This window comes from Ambystoma mexicanum, chromosome 5q (genome assembly GCF_040938575.1).
Source record: "Ambystoma mexicanum isolate Mex_15411 chromosome 5q, UKY_AmexF1_1, whole genome shotgun sequence".
NCBI classification, from domain to species: Eukaryota; Metazoa; Chordata; class Amphibia; order Caudata; family Ambystomatidae; genus Ambystoma; species Ambystoma mexicanum.
In genome coordinates, this window is record NC_090933.1 from 1,284,089,863 (window position 1) to 1,284,107,808 (window position 17,946).

Sequence of the window (17,946 nt, forward strand, 5' to 3'; positions counted from 1 at the left end):
GGGCTCATTCCTTCGCTATCCAAGCTGACACTCTCTGACATTTCCTCTTTGGAACTACTGTGGATTGGCAGTGCTACCAATTGGGTGCTGATAACCACGTCCTGGCTAGAGACCGCAGAATTGATCTGCAAACATGCTAATGATCTTGTTGCGCTGGGCTTTGATGTGGCGATATTAAAACCACATAAAGAGTTAGCTAGTGCAAATGACCTGAGGCTGAAGGGCCTTCAGAGTGGCTCCCAGGCTCACAACAAGCTGATACTGAGATTGCGAAAAGGAAAAGGGAGCGAAATAGGGATTTGAGACTGATCCAAAAGCAAGCAGGCCTGGAATGGGCAGAGAGGGATGTGAAAAGTCACCTTATTACAAAGGGCTCTAAATCATGGTTGGCCAGCCACCAACGTAGCTCTGCCAGTGGAAGTTGGAATTATAAAAACAGATTGATCCTAACAAATGATACCGAGAGGTTTGGGCACATAGTCTGTTTCCCGGTGGCTGGCTCTGCCACAAATGAGATCATAGGTGTCTCAGAGGAAGCTTGGGCGTCCCATATAAAGAATACATACTGGGATGATAGGGAGGCCCCGGACACCACCCAAACTCACTCTATGAAAGACAAGTGGGTGTGGCACTATCTCAATGAAACGGATCTAGAAGCAGCTATAAACACCATGAAATCTTCTGTGGCCATAGGGCCGATGGGATGAGTAACCTGGTCCTCAAGGACGATCCCTCTCTCTGGGCAGACTTATTGTACCTACATTTTCCCCACATTTACGAGACCGGCACAATACCAGGGTCTTGGAGGCAATCAATCTTGGTACCGGTGCACAAATCGGGCCCTCTGGATATTCCCTCCAACTTTCGTATGCTAGCTATGTTGGATAGCTCATCCAAAATTATTTCAAGTCTACTGCTGGGAATGTTGACAACTTGGGTGAAAGGGAGGGGGTTGCTCCATTACTCCCAAACCTGCTTGAGGAAGAACTACAGCACCTCTCACCCGATATAGGTCATTCAGACCCTGATATCTGACTCTTGGCACTATGAAGAGTCTCCCCTGTATGTCTGCGTCAAAAACCTCGGTTGTATGTGCCTGCTCGTGCATTATGCTGTGGGGGCCACTTTCTTTTGGCTGTCCCCAGGGTCAATCGAGCGATAACTGGGGGGAGTTCCTTCTCCTTCAGTGCCGCTATACTCTGGAATGTTCTTCCTGTATCCTTGCATAAGGTTTCTGCACATTTGCAATTTTGGAAGGTATTAAAAACCTTACTATTCTAGTTCCTTCATTTTGTGTTTCGTGATCATTGGTTTCAGCTTTTAGCGGCAGGTTGCCTTGTGGTGTCGTTTGCGCTACACCCTTGGGTGTGAAAAAACACTTTAACATAACATAACAATACGGGGGTTTGCGCTGGGATCTCAATAGAGGATCGGATTTGCAGAATATGTAAAAGGTCACTTGAAACAGCGAGACATGTTCTTACCAACTGTTACATACAGGTTAATCTCTATGAAACAGGTTACAGGGAATTTCAGAATATTGCTTCGGATTAGCTTTGGAGCACCATATATGGTGCAGAATCACAGGTGATTACGGCGGCTGCTTTCCATGTATGGAACCAGGTTAAGGACAGATTGATCTAATTTTGAATCTATGATTGCCTGTGCTGTTCGACAATTGTTCTATGATAGTGATGTCATAGGGTTTTAGCAAGTCTTGTTCAGAAAGGGGAAACCATGGTTTTCTCCAATTATTTATTAATTATTTAATTACTGTTTTATGCACTAACAATACTGTCTGTTTTAATCTATATGAGATGTGATTATATTTTTGTATGTGCAAAGGTTGTATAACTACAAGCACAAATACATTTTTTATTAAATGATGGTGAGCTAGACAAATATTAAAAGCTAGACAAATATTAAAAGCTAAAACAAAATCTAGCCGAGTGGGTGGGTCAGAGGAGATTCATGTGAACCCTAAAATATCCAATAAATCTGTGCAATCCGGGACCAAAACTGCTTTCGTATGGACCCGATGAAGATTAAAATCCAATACAATTAACACAGAGAAATCCACACCTGCTGTCACTTTCAATGTCAAATTCTCAAATGAAGAGCAGATCGGGTGCACCTCTAAGAGTATTAGAAAGAAAGAAGGGAACCCCCAGACATCGCTTCCCAGCATGATTTTTATAATGAGCGGAGAACCCTATGTGTAAAATTGAATTTAAACTAGTGGGACAGCCCTGAGGAAACCAGGTCTCAATTACTTTTAATAAATAACTCTAATGCTTCATCAACTAACAAGTCACGTGGTTCAGAAGCATTTCTCAATGCAGATCTAATAGTCCCTAGACTTTAGAACTGGTATAAAAGCCCTTCGTGGCACTCTCAGGAATAGAGCTATCTCTTGGTAATGTTATGTTATTGGTATTGTGGCGGCCAGTGTTTATAGGTCCCATGTCCTGGCACAGGTCATGTCCAGAACAACAAACAAATAATGGATCAACGCTCACCGGATCAAACAAGCTAAAACTGGTGCAACCAACTTCTACGTTGCTCTTCTTCTAGTTCTAAGTGCCTTTGGAGAAAGCACGCCACGAAGGAGTCACTAACTAGGAGGTCCTTTAGGGGAGCAAGGCCTCTGCCACCAGCAACACTTCCCCAGAACCAACCTCACACCAGACACAGGATTCTCTAAGATTCTTCCAATTAACAGGTTCAAGAATACCTCCCTCCCAGTCATGTGGTCTATCACATGATCGCCACCTTGAGTCAAGTCGTTTCTCTGCGGCTATCAGATGGGGCGGGGTGGGTGAAACATTGATTAGAATGCTGCTCTTCCTCCGATAAGAATTGGCGCTTGGGTGGGAGCGAAACTTCAGCAACTAGCGACGCCTCACCCTGAACCAGTCTCACCAATGACACAGGATATACAAGGTCAAGAATACTTCCCGCCTGGTCAGGTGAAGTATTATGTGATCGCTTCTTTTAGGTGGGCATTCAGGCTGGTAATGCCAGAGGGGGCGGGGCAGAATATACGCAGAACAGTATGTCGCTGTTGCTCCAGGAGAAAGGATGTTCGGTCGCGGGAGCAAGAATTGTGCCACCAGAGACGCCTGACACGAACCAATCGCACACCAAACACAGGACATTGTAGTTCAAGTTTGAAAAACATAGACAGTAAAGTTGGAGAAGCCGTATGGTCAAAAGGAGGCCCCAGTTTGGATGAAGTACTACAAGTGGCTAAAGAAGTAGGAAACAGCCATATTATGAAAGTCCTAGAAAAGACAAGTCAGAAAAGAAGACCTGATAACAAGCGATGACAAAAACCAATGCTAATGAAATACTTGTACCATAGCAAGAGAATCAAACTCATAGTGAGGAAGAAACCAACAGAAACTGCTGGGAGAGGAAGGACCGCGAAGACAGAAAGAAATGATTCAGGTGTGATGGACTGTATCACCTAGGCTGCAGCAAAGCATGTCTCAGAATACGAATGGTCTCTAGAAAACGTAAGAAGAGAGATTGAAGAGCAGAGAGTCAACTTTGAGCTCAACCAATGCGGTGGTGGAATTTTGCAAAGAATTAGAAGAAGCCTTGTTTGTCATTGAAGATAGCAATGGAACCAAAGCCGACCTCTGTCTATGGACCAATGCTCGAAAAGATGGTGGATTAGGGGGGAAAACACACTCTACTGCACAAGAAAGTATGTAATGAAATGTTGGCACCATCAATATTCGAAAAAAGAATACAATTATACTCGAACGCCTGTGGGGGAAAACACAGGGTTGATCGGGTGGTTTCATGCTGAGTTAGGCTTTAAGGAGAGAATTGCAGATGGTAATGTTTATGTTTCCTGCAAAGGAAGCACCCCTCTCCTAAGGTGGGTGCATCAAAAGAGGTTACATTTGAAGCTAGACCCCTATGCAGAGGAAGTAGTAACAGCATGCAGGGCTGTGATAATTGAAGACAGGGATGCCGTTAGGGGAGGCCTAGGATGCCCCAAGGGGTTCACAAATCGCATTAGGCTGACAATGTGGGGCACCACCAGTTGCACATAAAGTACAGAACATTCCGGGCAGGAACATAAAGGGGAGAACTGTCAGCAATGGACCTGCAAGGTATAATAGAAAGAATTGAGGCAAAGGAGCAGTCATTTGCAAGCCAACAAGCAAACTGAGGTTATGGATCTAAGGTCATTCAATAATGATATCATACCAGACTGACCAACTTCTCAACATCGGAGAGATACGAACCATGATAGGACACAAAAGGACAACTCTACAGTGAATTTAATGGTTGCATATCACTAACTATGCCTGCATCCAGAGCATGGACGGATCATTGCGTTCATGATGCCAGAGGGATTGTGATAATGCATAAGCATGCCCTTCTTCAGTTGCCAGACTGTCAATTTTACACAGGGTTGTACAGTTCTGTAGGCATGGCTCTTAATGGCTATGCAATTCATGAAATTCATATATCCACATGGAAGCGCACCTCTGCCCCTGTATATTGGCTAGTATTGATCTTTCTCTTGCCTTTGTCAAGGTAAACCCAAACAGGTTACGGGCTAAACTAAACCAATGGGGATTACTAAACCATCTTTTAAGTATTATGGTTTATATACACTCTGATACTAATTTACAAGCAACCTTAAACCTGCTGGGGCATACATCTACCATAATCCCCACATATAGAGTCTTGTGACAGGGGTCCTTTCTAGCCCCTATGTATATAACCTGTACAAGCCAAACATGGGACGAAAGCTTGCAAGCGATGTGTTCATTTTCTCTCAAATAAATGATACCAAATCGTTTTGCATATCTTATGCTGACGATGTAATACTACTGGACCCTACCCAAGTTGGTCTAGAAAGACTATTAACAGCCTTTCACCAGTATACGTTGAATAATGGCTTCTTAATGAACATCGGTACTACTAAAATTATTCCATTTTTGTGGACAAAATTTACTAGGGTAACAAACAATTAGAGTTCACAAAGGAGCAAAAATATCTGGGATTTACCGTCAAGGTTACCCACATCGTAAAATCTTACTGAACAATATAGAAAAGAGAACAATACTGTTGCGAGCCTATATGAAATATCTTAACAACAAGCATAGCACATGTTCATTCAAGATCTTGTCTGATGAAGTCCAATGCCCATAGATACGGGGCGGTGCTATCTCCAGACTTCCAGAGCATTCTTGCTGTGTGGTCTCCAAAGGTCACCAAGTTCCCAGGGTAAATTGTAGACCCTCTAGGCCCCTCACTTCCCCTTCACATGTCAGGCAAGTCCACTTACTCAGTTTGCACACTTGTAGTTACTGTGATTGGGGGTGAAGGGGGCATGGGTACTGTCTGGCCAATAGTCACCATCTTCCTTTTCTTTTGCTTCCTGGGTTCCTTTAGGTTAGAGCTCTTATGACATTCACTCATTATTGCTGATTGCGTCTCCAACCTCCCCTCCTGCTGTATGTTCAAGACCACTCAACATCACTGATTCAGTATGATTTTTATAAAAATAGAGCTCTAAAGAATTTCAAAGATGAGCTTTTGTTTATTTTCTTGGACATTCGATATTTTTTTCTTGTTTTTGTAATGATTAGTAGAAGCCGAGACTTTGTTATTCTTGTGAGAGCCTGTTTGCGTAGGCAAACATATTACAAAAGGCACAGGCAACAAGATAGGCGATACTTCACATGACAGGTGATTTAGTCAAGTGAACTATTGAAGGAGGTGAGTCTGGGGTTAGGCTGGGGCATTGGTTGAGTTGCAGGCAAGACAGCACCTCTCCCCCAGCACCAGTTGTTACCTCGGTAGCAAGCCCAGAGCCTTCCCGCTGCCAACTAAAACCCTCCACCAGGGTCTTACATTATTCTTGGCTATCATTAAAAATAATTGCGTGAGACTTAACTATGCACTTTAGAAGTTTGTACACTTTCCCCAAAGAATGAAGTAGAAAATTAAGAGCTTTTAGACCTTGCAAAGACTGTGCCGGGTGTGATCGAGGTATTTACTGGGAGGAACACGATGACAGGGAAAAATCAAGGAATAAATTGTGTTGGTTGTCCATTTGCGTGATGAAAGGTGCCGGGGTATCAGATAAAGGCTGACGCTGGTTTGACCTTTCACAGTAGGACTCAACTCTGCTTGACCCAGATCACTCTAAACAAGGCTATTAGGATTAGTCGCATGAGGGTTTATCAACTTGGAGTCAGACTCTACCCAGAATAGAGCAAGCAGAGTTGTTGAGGGCAAGTCACCCTCACTAGCACCTCTGTTTTTAAAACAGTCAGTAATTTTTCTTTTCATATTAGTGGATGTTAGCGTCTAGTCACCCTTCACGGGGGAGTTGCATGCCACAATCGCTCTTTCTGGCGTTACAAAGTTGGATTAGTGGATACCTCTCCCGCCCTATGCTAAGGAGGGTTTCCCTTCCTATGAACTCAAAACTAAGGACCTGCCTGTGTCAGGAAGTCGATAACTAAAACTGTCTTTGTGTCCAAAACGTCCTAACCTGACTCTCACACTAAAAGGTGCAAGGAAATGTCTCTGACTTGATATTAGCAAAAAGTGTTCAAAACCAAAAGTATCAAAAAGGATTCCAACAAAAATGTTCTCCAAGGTAGAGATCCTTGGACCCAGAGGTTGGTCCCCTTCCCCTGGATTCTTGATAGGACGGCACAAAGTGTCTCTTGTAAATAACAGTTCCTTTGTTGGGCTCACAAAGTTCTTGTTTAAACAATACGTTCTGTAGTGTTTCTAGTAGCTTAATAGATCACCTGGTGGACTCCCCTGCCAGGAATCTTCATACACTTTTAGCTACCTGTTGTACTCACCTGCCAGGACTTCTCTTTGTAGCTTTCTGAATCACCTGGTATACTGCCCTGCCAGGTATCTTTATCAACTTCAGCTGCCTGGTGTACTTGCCTGCCAGGACTTCCTTTGCGATTTTGTGGGTCACCTGGTATACTATCTTGCCAGGTATCTTTTTTCAACTCCACAGTTCTTTGGCTATACCAAAATAGCACATATTGTGAGGACTTTGTATCATTTGCGCAGTTCAAACCTCTTCCCCACATTGGCATTTCATTTATCTGTCTTTGATTGAAGTTCGTCTTTATGCTTTACCTTGTCTGCATTCAAATATTCTTCTCATCATTGGGATTTGCCTTTATACCTTGCCTCGTCTGCATTAAAATATTCTTCGTATTGGATAACTCTTCCCTCAAACTGGCATCTCATGCATCTCTCTAATTTATTTGTTGTTGTACTTTCTCTTGATTGCATTTAAATAGGTTTCGGGTATTTTCTACACCAGTAATATCATATTGTTCAAGTACTTGGTGGCACGCTTGTCGGAATCCCCCAGGGCCCGAGCTGCTTTAGGCAGACTCACCGGTGGTGTCCAGAATCTCCTACTCTGTTCACGCCTTAGCAGTGTGGCGCCTGAAGCTGCTTTTCCAATTCGGAGTGTACACGTTCAGCCCCAGCCTCTTATGCGGCTCTGCAGTCACACGCCAGCTATCACCCTCTGTCTGGACTGGAGAACGCTGCTTCTGCATATGGCTTACCTACCATGAGGTCCTACTTGGCTCCCTGCGCCTTCGTGGCTCTCCTTGTTCACACGCAGCTTCTCTCTTCTTGTTCCAGTGGCTTTCCAGCGTTCCACGTCCGTGAGCCTCAGCATGAGGTTTGAAGTCCTCTCCTGCACTCTTCCTTCCGACAGTGCATTTGCCATTTTTAAATGTCCCGCGCACAGAGGAATACAGAAACCAACTAGTCTGCATGTGGTACATCAAGCTCCTGTCATTTTGCACAAACTCCCTCATCCTCCTCCTCGGGGGTGGACTGGGAACCAAAAGAGGCCCTGGAAATAATTTTCAAAGTGGCCCCATTTTACACATTTTCAGCAGGCCCAATGCTTTTCCTATGAGAACATTTGAAAATGCCACACAAAAGGGGCCCAGGGTGCAGAGGCCTACCGGTAAATCTCCAGAGTTCCCCATATGGCAGTCCACCCCTGCTCCTCCTCGTCTCAGTACCTGAGTGGTTATGGGAGTTGGAGTCCATGGATATCATTGGCCTTTTAGCTCTTAGATGGTTTTTCTCAGAGGTTTCACCTGAAGACATATTAGAAACAAAAGGGGTTGTGTATGAGGGGTGAGTGTCTGACTCAAAAGTGTGGGCCTGACCAGAAGAGTGTAAAGAAAAGATTAATTGATTTCCTCTACATTGGGGAATATTTAGTTAACAATAGGCCATTAAGGTTTTGGGGGGGTCATTGGGTTTTCCTCATGAGAAGGGGGGAAATACTGTGCATCATCCAATGAATTCATGACATCTCCCCGGTGGTTATCTACTCCCATGTGATCCTCCCTCACCTAACCGCCACCAGGGTTCTGACCAGGCAGTGGCTGCCTTCCCCGGGCCTCATGGGAGGAGGCTCCGACTGGGGAATCCGTGATGACTCCATTGGATTCATCACAACATCCAGGGAGGTGTGTGCACCAACACTGTAGCAATGCAGGACAATTCCTGCAGACAACTGCACTCACGCCCACTGCCACGCCTTTGATTTATTCTGTAAAGGTGGGGTAGATTACCAACCCTGCTCTGTGGTCACCACTCCAGGGCAAAACCCCACACCACCATTATGGAAATGCAGTGCAGTGACAAACTGGATGAGAGAGCATTGATGATCCAGTTCAGGTGTCCTACTCCTTCTTATGTCTGGTCTGCCAGCTCATATAGCTGCACTCTGCGATAGGAGTATCCGCAGGCGAGTTAATGTGGGGTTAGCGTTGTGTTAACACCACGTGCGAAAAGAGCTGATAAGATTTAAATGATTTAAAGGATTAAATCCTACATCAGCGAGCAGAGAGAAAACATACAATATAGCACTTCCCTCTACCGCTACCTCTGCCCCTGTCTCAGCTCCTTGTCCCTTACGTCACCTGACCCGGTCTCAGGGAGCTGGGCACCGACAGTGCTGGGGGTCACACCATACTCCTGCTGGATTCCCACACGCCCTCGCTGCTTTCACTGACCTGTTACATCACAGCATAATGAACTCTGAACTACAGGCTCCCTCTCCCCTCTGTAGCTACTCATCCAACTCCGGCTCCAATGGTCGACTGACGGCTGCACGGGAGAACAGCAACATCACCACGTCACACGTTGTACTCGCTCTGTCTCACACTCTTCCTGGACTCAAGCCACACCACAAGGTCTGCCGCTGAGTCAGACACTAATCACCATGACATGCGCTCTCCTTTGTCTTCCTCTGTCGCCAACTTTGAGATCAGTACAGTTGAGCTGATCGCAGTGGAAGTGGCAGCATGTACTGTACTGGTAGACCTATTGTCTAGGTGGGTGAATGTAGCGCATACCAACAACACAATAACCTCTCTCTGTCTCTGCTGGACTCTTCCCTGCCTCCTTAAAATCTGCACCTGTCTTACACCTTTCAAGAAAACCTCTTCTGGCCCAAATGCCCCAGTGTATCAGTGTCCATTTTCCCTCCTCCGTTATTCACAGGTCCTTTTGCGGGTGATCTTCAACCGGGTCTCCAAGTAACTTGAGGATAATGGACTTGGAGATCCCATTTTATCTTGCATTGGTAGAAATAATCCACAGAGACTGCACTCATGCATTTTTCAATGTTTTTCTCTGTTGCTCAACACTCCAAACTCTCATCTATACTCATCATTTGGAGCTCTCTGCCACTTTTGACACTGCCAACCACTCTCTCCTCCTCACTCTCCAAGACCTTGGGGTTCGAAAATCTGCTATTGCCTGGAATGCCTCCTACCTGGAAGGTTGAAACTTAAAAATCACCTGGCACTTACAATCCTCTGAAAACAAGCATTTCCTTGTCAGCATCCATCAAGGGTCAGTCCTTGGACCTCTGCTCTTCACCCTCTATTCCTCTGCCTTCAGAAGACTTATCTCATCCTTTGGCTTTCACTATCACCTCTTTGCTTGTGACAATCAAATTCTTTCTCTTTTCTCCCCTTCGCCCAGGGACGTCATTTCAACAAAATGCCACGTGTAGCGAAAATGACATCACCCAATTCTTGACCTCTGATCACAGGAAGCGATGTAACACGACCTTTCACCCGTTGACAAAACAGGAAGTGGCATCACATAGCATTGTTTCTAAGTACACTAGGAAAATAACCAGGTTACTCACCGTAGTGACTACCTTACTCCTAGTCCATAGTCCCCTTTCCTACATACTTATGGGACATTCCTCCGTCCTGTGGGACGGGACCGGAGCACTTTGTAAAAAGCATCACATTTTTCAAAAATGTGTTCTTCCTCTCTTTTTACGCAGGGTACCGCATGCGGCCGTAACCCCGCCCGTCTTAGCTCCGCCCAGCGCATCGCCCATCAGTCCTTTTCTATCGCCAGGTCAGAGACCTTTAAGCAATAATAGAGGAACCTTATTAGAGGGGACGGCGGGCGGCCGTATGGAGGAAAGGGGACTATGGACTAGGAGTAAGGTGGTCACTACGGTGAGTGACCTGGTTATACTCCTACGTCCCGTCCCCTTTCCTCCATAGTTATGGGAGATTTCCAAGCACTCCTCACAGGAACTACGGGTGGACGGAAACCCGTTACTGAAAAAGGTTTTTCAGCACAGCCTGGCCAAATTGAGCATCAGATCTGGAGCTCAAGTCCAAGCAGTAATGTTTACAAAAAGCCAATGGGGAGGCCCAAGTAGCCGCTTTCGCAATGGTCTCCCAGGGGACATACTTTTGAAAGGCAAGAGCAGCTACTTTGCCCCGTACCAGATGTGCATGAATCCCTTTAGGAGGCTGTAGACCCTGAACAGTGTAAGACTCCGTAATACAGGCAGCAATCCATCTGGAGATAGTCGCTTTGAAGGCCTGCTTGTCTTGCAGGTTACCAAAGGTCACCAATAGTTGAGAAGAACTCCTAAGCTCAGATGTTCTGTCCAGCTTAAGAGCTCTTCTAACATCCAGGCAATGCAAAACCCTCTCAGCTTCCGAAGCTGGGTTTGGAAAGAAGACAGGCAGCGAGACTGACTGATTTAGATGGAAATCAGAAACCACCTTTGGTAAGAAAGAAGGATTTGTCCTGAGGACAACATTATCCTTGTGGAAAACCAAGAAATGATGCTCGGAGCTCACTCACACGCCTTGCCGAGATAACAGCGACCAAGAAAGACACCTTCTACGAAAAGTGCTTAAGATCTACCGTAGCCATTGGTTCGAAAGGCTTATGGCACAAGGCCATAAGAACCACGTTCAGATCCCACGTCGGATGCGGTTTGCGAACAGGAGGGTAAAGATGCATTAGACCCGCAAAGTGCTGTTTAACACTGGATTTGACAGTGAGAAAAGAGCATTGGTCCGTGGATAGGTAGGCGGCCACAGCCGAAAGATAAGTCCTGCATGACAGGACATGAATGCCCGACTCTGCTAGATGACTCTGCTAGATGAGAGACGAAGGACAGCACTGTGTCAATTGTAGCCACCCTGGGGTCCAGCTGTTTGGCTAAGCTCCAGTGACAGAACCAAAGCCACTTGCTTCTATACTGAGACCTCATCGAGGGCTTCCTGGCTGCCTGAATAATAAGCATGCTGTCAGCAGACAGGTTGAGATGTTCTAAAGATCTGAACTCAGGGACCATGCCACCAAGCTGAACGATTGTGGGGAGGGGTGCCACAGCTGCCGATCTCTCTGGTGAAGCAGATCAGGAACTAGCGGAAGCCTGATCAGTGCACACACCAACAGATGTTAAAGCTCTGAAAACCAGAACCTGGTCGGCCACCACGGAGCTATGACCAGAAGATAACAGTTCACTGTGTTCTTCAACTTGCAAATCGTCCGATGAATCAGAGGCAGAGGCTGAAAAGCACAGGCCCTCATGCTGTGCCATGGAATCTCGAGAGCATCTCCCAGAGAGGAGGCTCCCAGCCCATTTCTGGAGGCATACAGAGGAAGTTTCTTGTTCGTCGATGTTGCGAAGAGGTCCACTTCCGGAGTGCCCCAACACATGAATATCTGTGAGAGGACCTCCGCTGTCAATTCCCACTCGTAGCTGACCATTGTTTGTCGGCTGAGGGCATCTGCCGTGACGTTCAGCTGGCCCGGGATGCTTACTGCCACCAGCCAGACACCATGCTGAACCGCCCAATCCCAAATCTGAATGGCCAGATCCACAAGAGGAGGAGACTTGGTGCCCCCCTGCTTGTTGATGTAAAACATGGACACCGCATTGTCCGTGCGAACACAAACCACTTTGTTGGCAATTACTGGCCTGAACGCCTTGAGCGCCAGGAAGATCGCCAGAAGCTCCAGATGATTTATATGAAGGAACTTGTCTTGGGGCGACCAGAGGTCGGAGACCTGAAGAAGATCCAACGTCGCATTCCACCCCAGAAGGGAGGAGTCTGTCGTGATCGTCACCATCGGAGCGGGGTCTTGGAAACCCGCACCCACCGACAGGTTGCTGAGAGACGACCACCACACCAGGTCCACTCTCATAAAAGCCGGAATCGATATTATCTTGGAGTCCGGATCCACAGCCTGACGCCAAGAACTCCGAGCCGAGCCGAGAAAGGGGAAGAGCCAATACGCACAAGGCCATGAGGCCCAGAAGCCTCTGGAACCACCAGGCCGACATGCTCTCCAACTGCGCAAACATCTGACACGTGGTCAACAGATCTGCCATTCTGTCCCCGGCCAGGTAAACTCTCCAGTCGATCGTGTTCCAACGAAAACCCAGGAAAGTCAAGTCCTGAGAGACCATCATGGAAGATTTCCGCCAGTTCACCAACAGCCCAAGGTGAAACAGGAGCTGGAGGAGAGACTGAAGATTGCTTGAGGCTTCCAGCGGGCAAGGACTGAGCAGCAGCCAATCGTCCAAATACGGATACACATGGATATCCTGTAGCAGAAGAAAAGCTGCGATAACCGACATCATCTTCGTAAAGACATGCGGTGCCGAGCTGAGGCCAAAAGGGAGAACTCCGAACTGGAAGTACTCCTCCCCCACAGAAAACCGTAGGTATCTCCGATGCGGACTCCAGATCAAGATATGCATATACGCATCCTGGAGGTCCACCACGCTGAGCCAATCGCAATTCTGTAAAGAGGACTTTATTTGAAAGGGCGTGATCATCTTGAATTTCTCTTGGGGTAGAGAGAGATTGAACTTTGAAAGGTCTAGGATGGTGCGCAGGCCAGCCTGGTTGGGTTTGGGCACCGTAAACAGCTGAGAATAGAAGCCCTCCCCTTGCTCCCCTAGAGGAACGGGTTCCAGCGCCCTGAGATCCAGTAACTTCTGAATCTCGGCTCTGAGGGAGGGCGCCCCCGACTGCTGGAAAGGAGGATTGATGGGTGGGGTACGGGGAAGGGGTAAGCGGAAGCCCGCCCGAGCGACTAACAAGACCCACCGGTCCTCGGTGAGGGTCTGCCACGCCTCCCAATGAGACGCCATGCGTCCTCCCACCGGGGTCTCGTGCGAGCGCAGAAAACCCTCATTTTGCTGGTTTGTCGATGGCAGCACCACCTGAACCCAAGGCGGAGGCTGAGGAGCGGGAGAAAAACCGACTCTGTTGCTGCGGGATTTCCGATCTAAAAAACCCCTCAAACCAGAGGAAGGCTGAGGGTTTGACAACGATCTCTGTGTCCTGAAAGGAGGTTTTACCAGAACAGACAAGGACTTGGCGGTCTGAGTGCTGTCCTTAGTTTTGGTCAGTTCCAAGTCTGTTGAAGAATGAAAGAGCTCCTTGCCATCGAAAGGCAGGTCCAAAACCTTATCCTGCACCTCCTTGGAGAACTTGGTGGCTTGCAGCCAAGCCTGACGAGAGGTATCCACACCAAGCATAAGGCCCCGGGCCGAGGTGTCGACGTGATGTGCCGCAGCTTCCAGCAGATCCTGTGCCAAGACCCTGGCGTCCGACAAACCTGCCTTGAAATCTTCCAGCTTTTCAGTGGGAATAAACTCCTCAAACTCCGACAGACCTTTCCACATTTTCATATTCGCCCCCGCTAACACTAGTTCCGCATTGGCTTGATGCAGCTGCAGGGCTGAGTTAGCAAAAATCTTCCTCCCAAGGTAGTCGAGAAGTTTATCCTCTTTGGCCAGAACCTGTGTAGCCGTCGTAGAAGATGATGACGCAGGTCTGGATTGCAAAGTGGCTGCAGCCACTACCGTGGAGGAGCGGGGCGGACACGACACTAAGGCCACTTCCGAAGAATGGAGTCTATAACGCGTGTCAATCTTCTTATTGACAAACAGTCCGGAGTTTGCTTTCTCCCAAATTTTACAGACCTCGGCCAAAACGTCCTTCTGCAATAACAAGCCAGTACGCTCCGAAGGAGATAAGGTGAACGCCCCCGAAAGCACGCCCTCCTGCGGAGCGGGTGCCTCAGGTGCTGGAACATCCAACAGACACATCATGTCCAGCACCCGGTCATGAAAAGCTCTGACAGAGCGGGGCTGGTCTTCGCTGTCCTGATCGCCCTGTACATCATCCGACAGGTCCGGATTAGGTTGAGTCACATCCGGCACCACAATCGCCTTGTCCACTGGGGACGACGGAGGCAGGGGTGGAATAGTTGGGGGAGGCCAAGCCGGTAAGGGTGGTGCCGGCGGAGGCACAGCAACCGCCGCTGGGACCGTTGGCGCAGGCGGGCATATCTCCCTAAACAAGCCTCGAAAGTACTCCTTCATGGGGTCGGAACGCATCAGTTTTTGAAACTTGCCAAAAAAGGCGTCCTCCACCGATGATTTAGGTGCGACTGGAGGAGGCCTCTCATAAGAGGAGTAATTCCAAGGACGCAATGGAGAGGGTTGACAAGAGGGCCCTTAACCACTGGTGTCCACATAAATCAGGGGTGCCGATGCCGGCGGAAGCAAGGCATTGTGGGGTAGGGGCCTCTGAGCGTTCTAGTCATAAACTGGACGAAAAGGATGTGCACAAGGAAAACGATCTTCACCTGATAATCAACTCCCCACACCTAGGGCCGATGGCGTAGTTGTAAGAAGGTATCCAAAATGGCCGCCGTAGTCTTGGCGGGAACGGCCGCCATTTTGTCCGCACCTGAGGGGAACTGCGACACGTGTTGAAGTGAGACAGGGGTCTCCACAGGTGGGTCAGGGGTCTTCATTTTAGCCTTGATAAAAGGAACCTCGGCCTAACCGTTGCTGTGAGGCCTAGAATGTTTTTGAGACATGCTAACAGCCAAAGAAGCCTTCAAGGGAAGGACCTCGGTATCGCTGGTAACTGAGGTATCATGGTCCAAGACCTTACTCAGTGCCCCCTCAACAGGTCTGCTGTCACTGCTTGAACGGGACCGATGAGGAACACACCACACTGACAAAACCTTAAAAGGCCTCTCAGAACTGTCGGTTACACTAGCCACCAAACGAGGGCCCTCGGACCCGAGCCCGGTCTCTAAAGCCCTACCACGGGCCTCGGACTTTTGTTCAGTACTAACAGCCCCAACAGAGGTCTCAGGGCGTACCCCTGTGTTTTTAAGGGAAGCTCCAACCTGGGAGACCTCGAAGCAAGCTCCGGTACCCTCCACTGCAGCCGAGCTTGGCCCACAAATAGCCCCCACAGGAGGGGCCTCGGATAGCAACCCAGTGTCAATAGGCCCCTTACGGAGACCCTCAGAGAAAACTCTGGTACACTTTTGAGACCCAGAAGGCACCTCAGGGCAAACCCCGGTAACAGAGCTCTTGACGCTCCTCCCGGACCGGGAAGACCCCGGGAAGGAGTCCCCCGGCCGGGGTTCTCTAAAAAGTAAAGAACTCACCGGGCGTTTCTTTTTTTCTTCGATGAACGTAAGAAAATGCAGTGGGGGAGCGCGCTGGAACACCTCCTCCCACCGCCCCAATCGACGTTGAAGCGCCTGGACCGAAAGGGGTCGCAGTAAAAGCACGAGACCCACCGGTGGTCCGGACCCAAACATTCTAAGCAAAGGGAATGGGGGTCCGCCCTAGCAAAGCGTCGCTGACAAGAACAAGTAGGATAATCTACCTGAAACGGCATAGACGGACTCGCGACCGCCAGCCGGAGCAGGAGAGGAGGACCTGGAAGTAAAAAATCTTCTGAAGATGCAAGTGCGTCCAGTCCCGAACGAGCGGAGAAAAGGACTGATGGGCGATGCGCTGTGCAGAGCTAAGAAGGGCGGGGTTACGGCCGCGTGCGGTACCCTGCGTAAAAAGAGAGGAAGGACACATTTTTGAAAAATGTGATGCTTTTTACAAAGTGCTCCGGTCCCGTCCCACAGGACGGAGGAATGTCCCATAAGTATGGAGGAAAGGGGACGGTATGTTGGAGTAATATGGTTACGATATCACTGTAAAGGGATTTACATTTCATACAAGAATGAGTCAGCATATGTATCATTAATATTGCGTATAGGCTCATATTACCAAATTACTGTGAATGCAAGCAGATGTCCAAGGCCAAACGTTAATGAGTTGTTATTATATAGCACTTACGCTTAAGCGCTTCATATAAAACAAATATACATACAATATCACCCAGCCTGTGTTGGTCCTCATTTATCAACATCAGCAGGATGAAAGGCTGACCTTGCTGGGAGTCGAGCCTGCATCCTGCAGATCACACACACATTGAGCTATCTTACTGGCTATAGCTATCGGAAAACCAGCCACTCCAGAAACAAAGAGCCACATGCTGCTGGCCACAGCCCAGAAGCCTCAATAAAAAAATGTTTAAAAAAAATGTAAAAGATTTTCTTTTAGGGGGACCAGGCGAGACCACAGGGTTAACAAGGGAGAATACAGAGGTCGCAGGTGCGGCCCCTGGCAACCCCTAAATGACGTCCTTGCCTTCACCTTCACCATCTTGGAATGGATTACCAATTGTCTCACTGCAAGTCGCAGGATGGCTTTCTGCAGCCTCATGCTTAACTCTTCAAAAACAGAGCCATCTTTCTTCTGTCTTCCAATTCCATCACCATTCTCCCCTCTTTTATCTTTTTCTGGCCTGAACCTCTTGCTCTCCTCTTTAATAGCGAACTCTGATTGCAACATTTCATTGCTACCACCACTTCTGCTGCCTGTATTAACCTAATGAACATTTGGAACATTCATCCATTTCTTACCACTCTACGAATAACATGAATCTCCACCCTTGTGCTCAGCAAACTTGGCTACTGGTCATGCCTACTCATTGGCCTTCTTCCCTCTCCACAAAGTCCTCAACTTTGCTACCCTCACTCTCTGCCGCCAACCCAGACCCCGCCCACTTCTACCTTCGGACACCATGCCGGTTGTCTCTCCATGCATAACTGTCCCTTTTTAAGTTCATTTTCCTAGCCTACAAAGCTATCAATGGTCTTGTTACGCAGTACCTATCTGATTGTATCAACCTACTCACCAACTCATTGCTCTACTCTATTTGAGCCTTCTGCCATCCCAATTAAAGGCAGCCAGACAGTGGATCTCTTTAAAAATCAGCTTGAACTTCACTTACTTGTCGAAGAGGGCGCTCCCCCTTCCATCTTGCCTACATTCTCTACGCCCCATTTACATGCGACCACTTATTCAAATGCTGCGTAGTAAAGTAATTTTGTACATTTGTACAGTACTCTTTAGTTTGAAGCATTAGCCCCATTAGGTTAATGTTACTTTTGTATGTCACCTGTTTCTTATATTTTTGGTGGTTAGTTTTGCCCCTTTAGCCCTTTGACCTGGGTAGGAGAAGCAGCGGGATATGGTGGGATGTCTGCAACAGTCATAAGTAAGAGATGTGTACATGTTACCCGGGCCTGTCGCACACATCCCACTATATCCCGTTGCTTCTCTTATCTGGGTTAGTCACAGACGTCCCACTATATCCTGTTGCTTCTCTTACCAGGATTGGTCACAGACGTCCCACTATATCCAGTTGCTTCTCTTACTTGGGTCTGTCACAG

The 17,946-nt window shown here is 47.8% G+C and overlaps 1 gene segment (V, D, J or C); it reads right to left on the reverse strand.

Moving 5' to 3' along the window:
• The window catches only part of LOC138498388 (immunoglobulin heavy constant epsilon-like), a 246,953-nt gene that overhangs the window by 228,209 nt on the left and 798 nt on the right, over window positions 1-17,946 (reverse strand).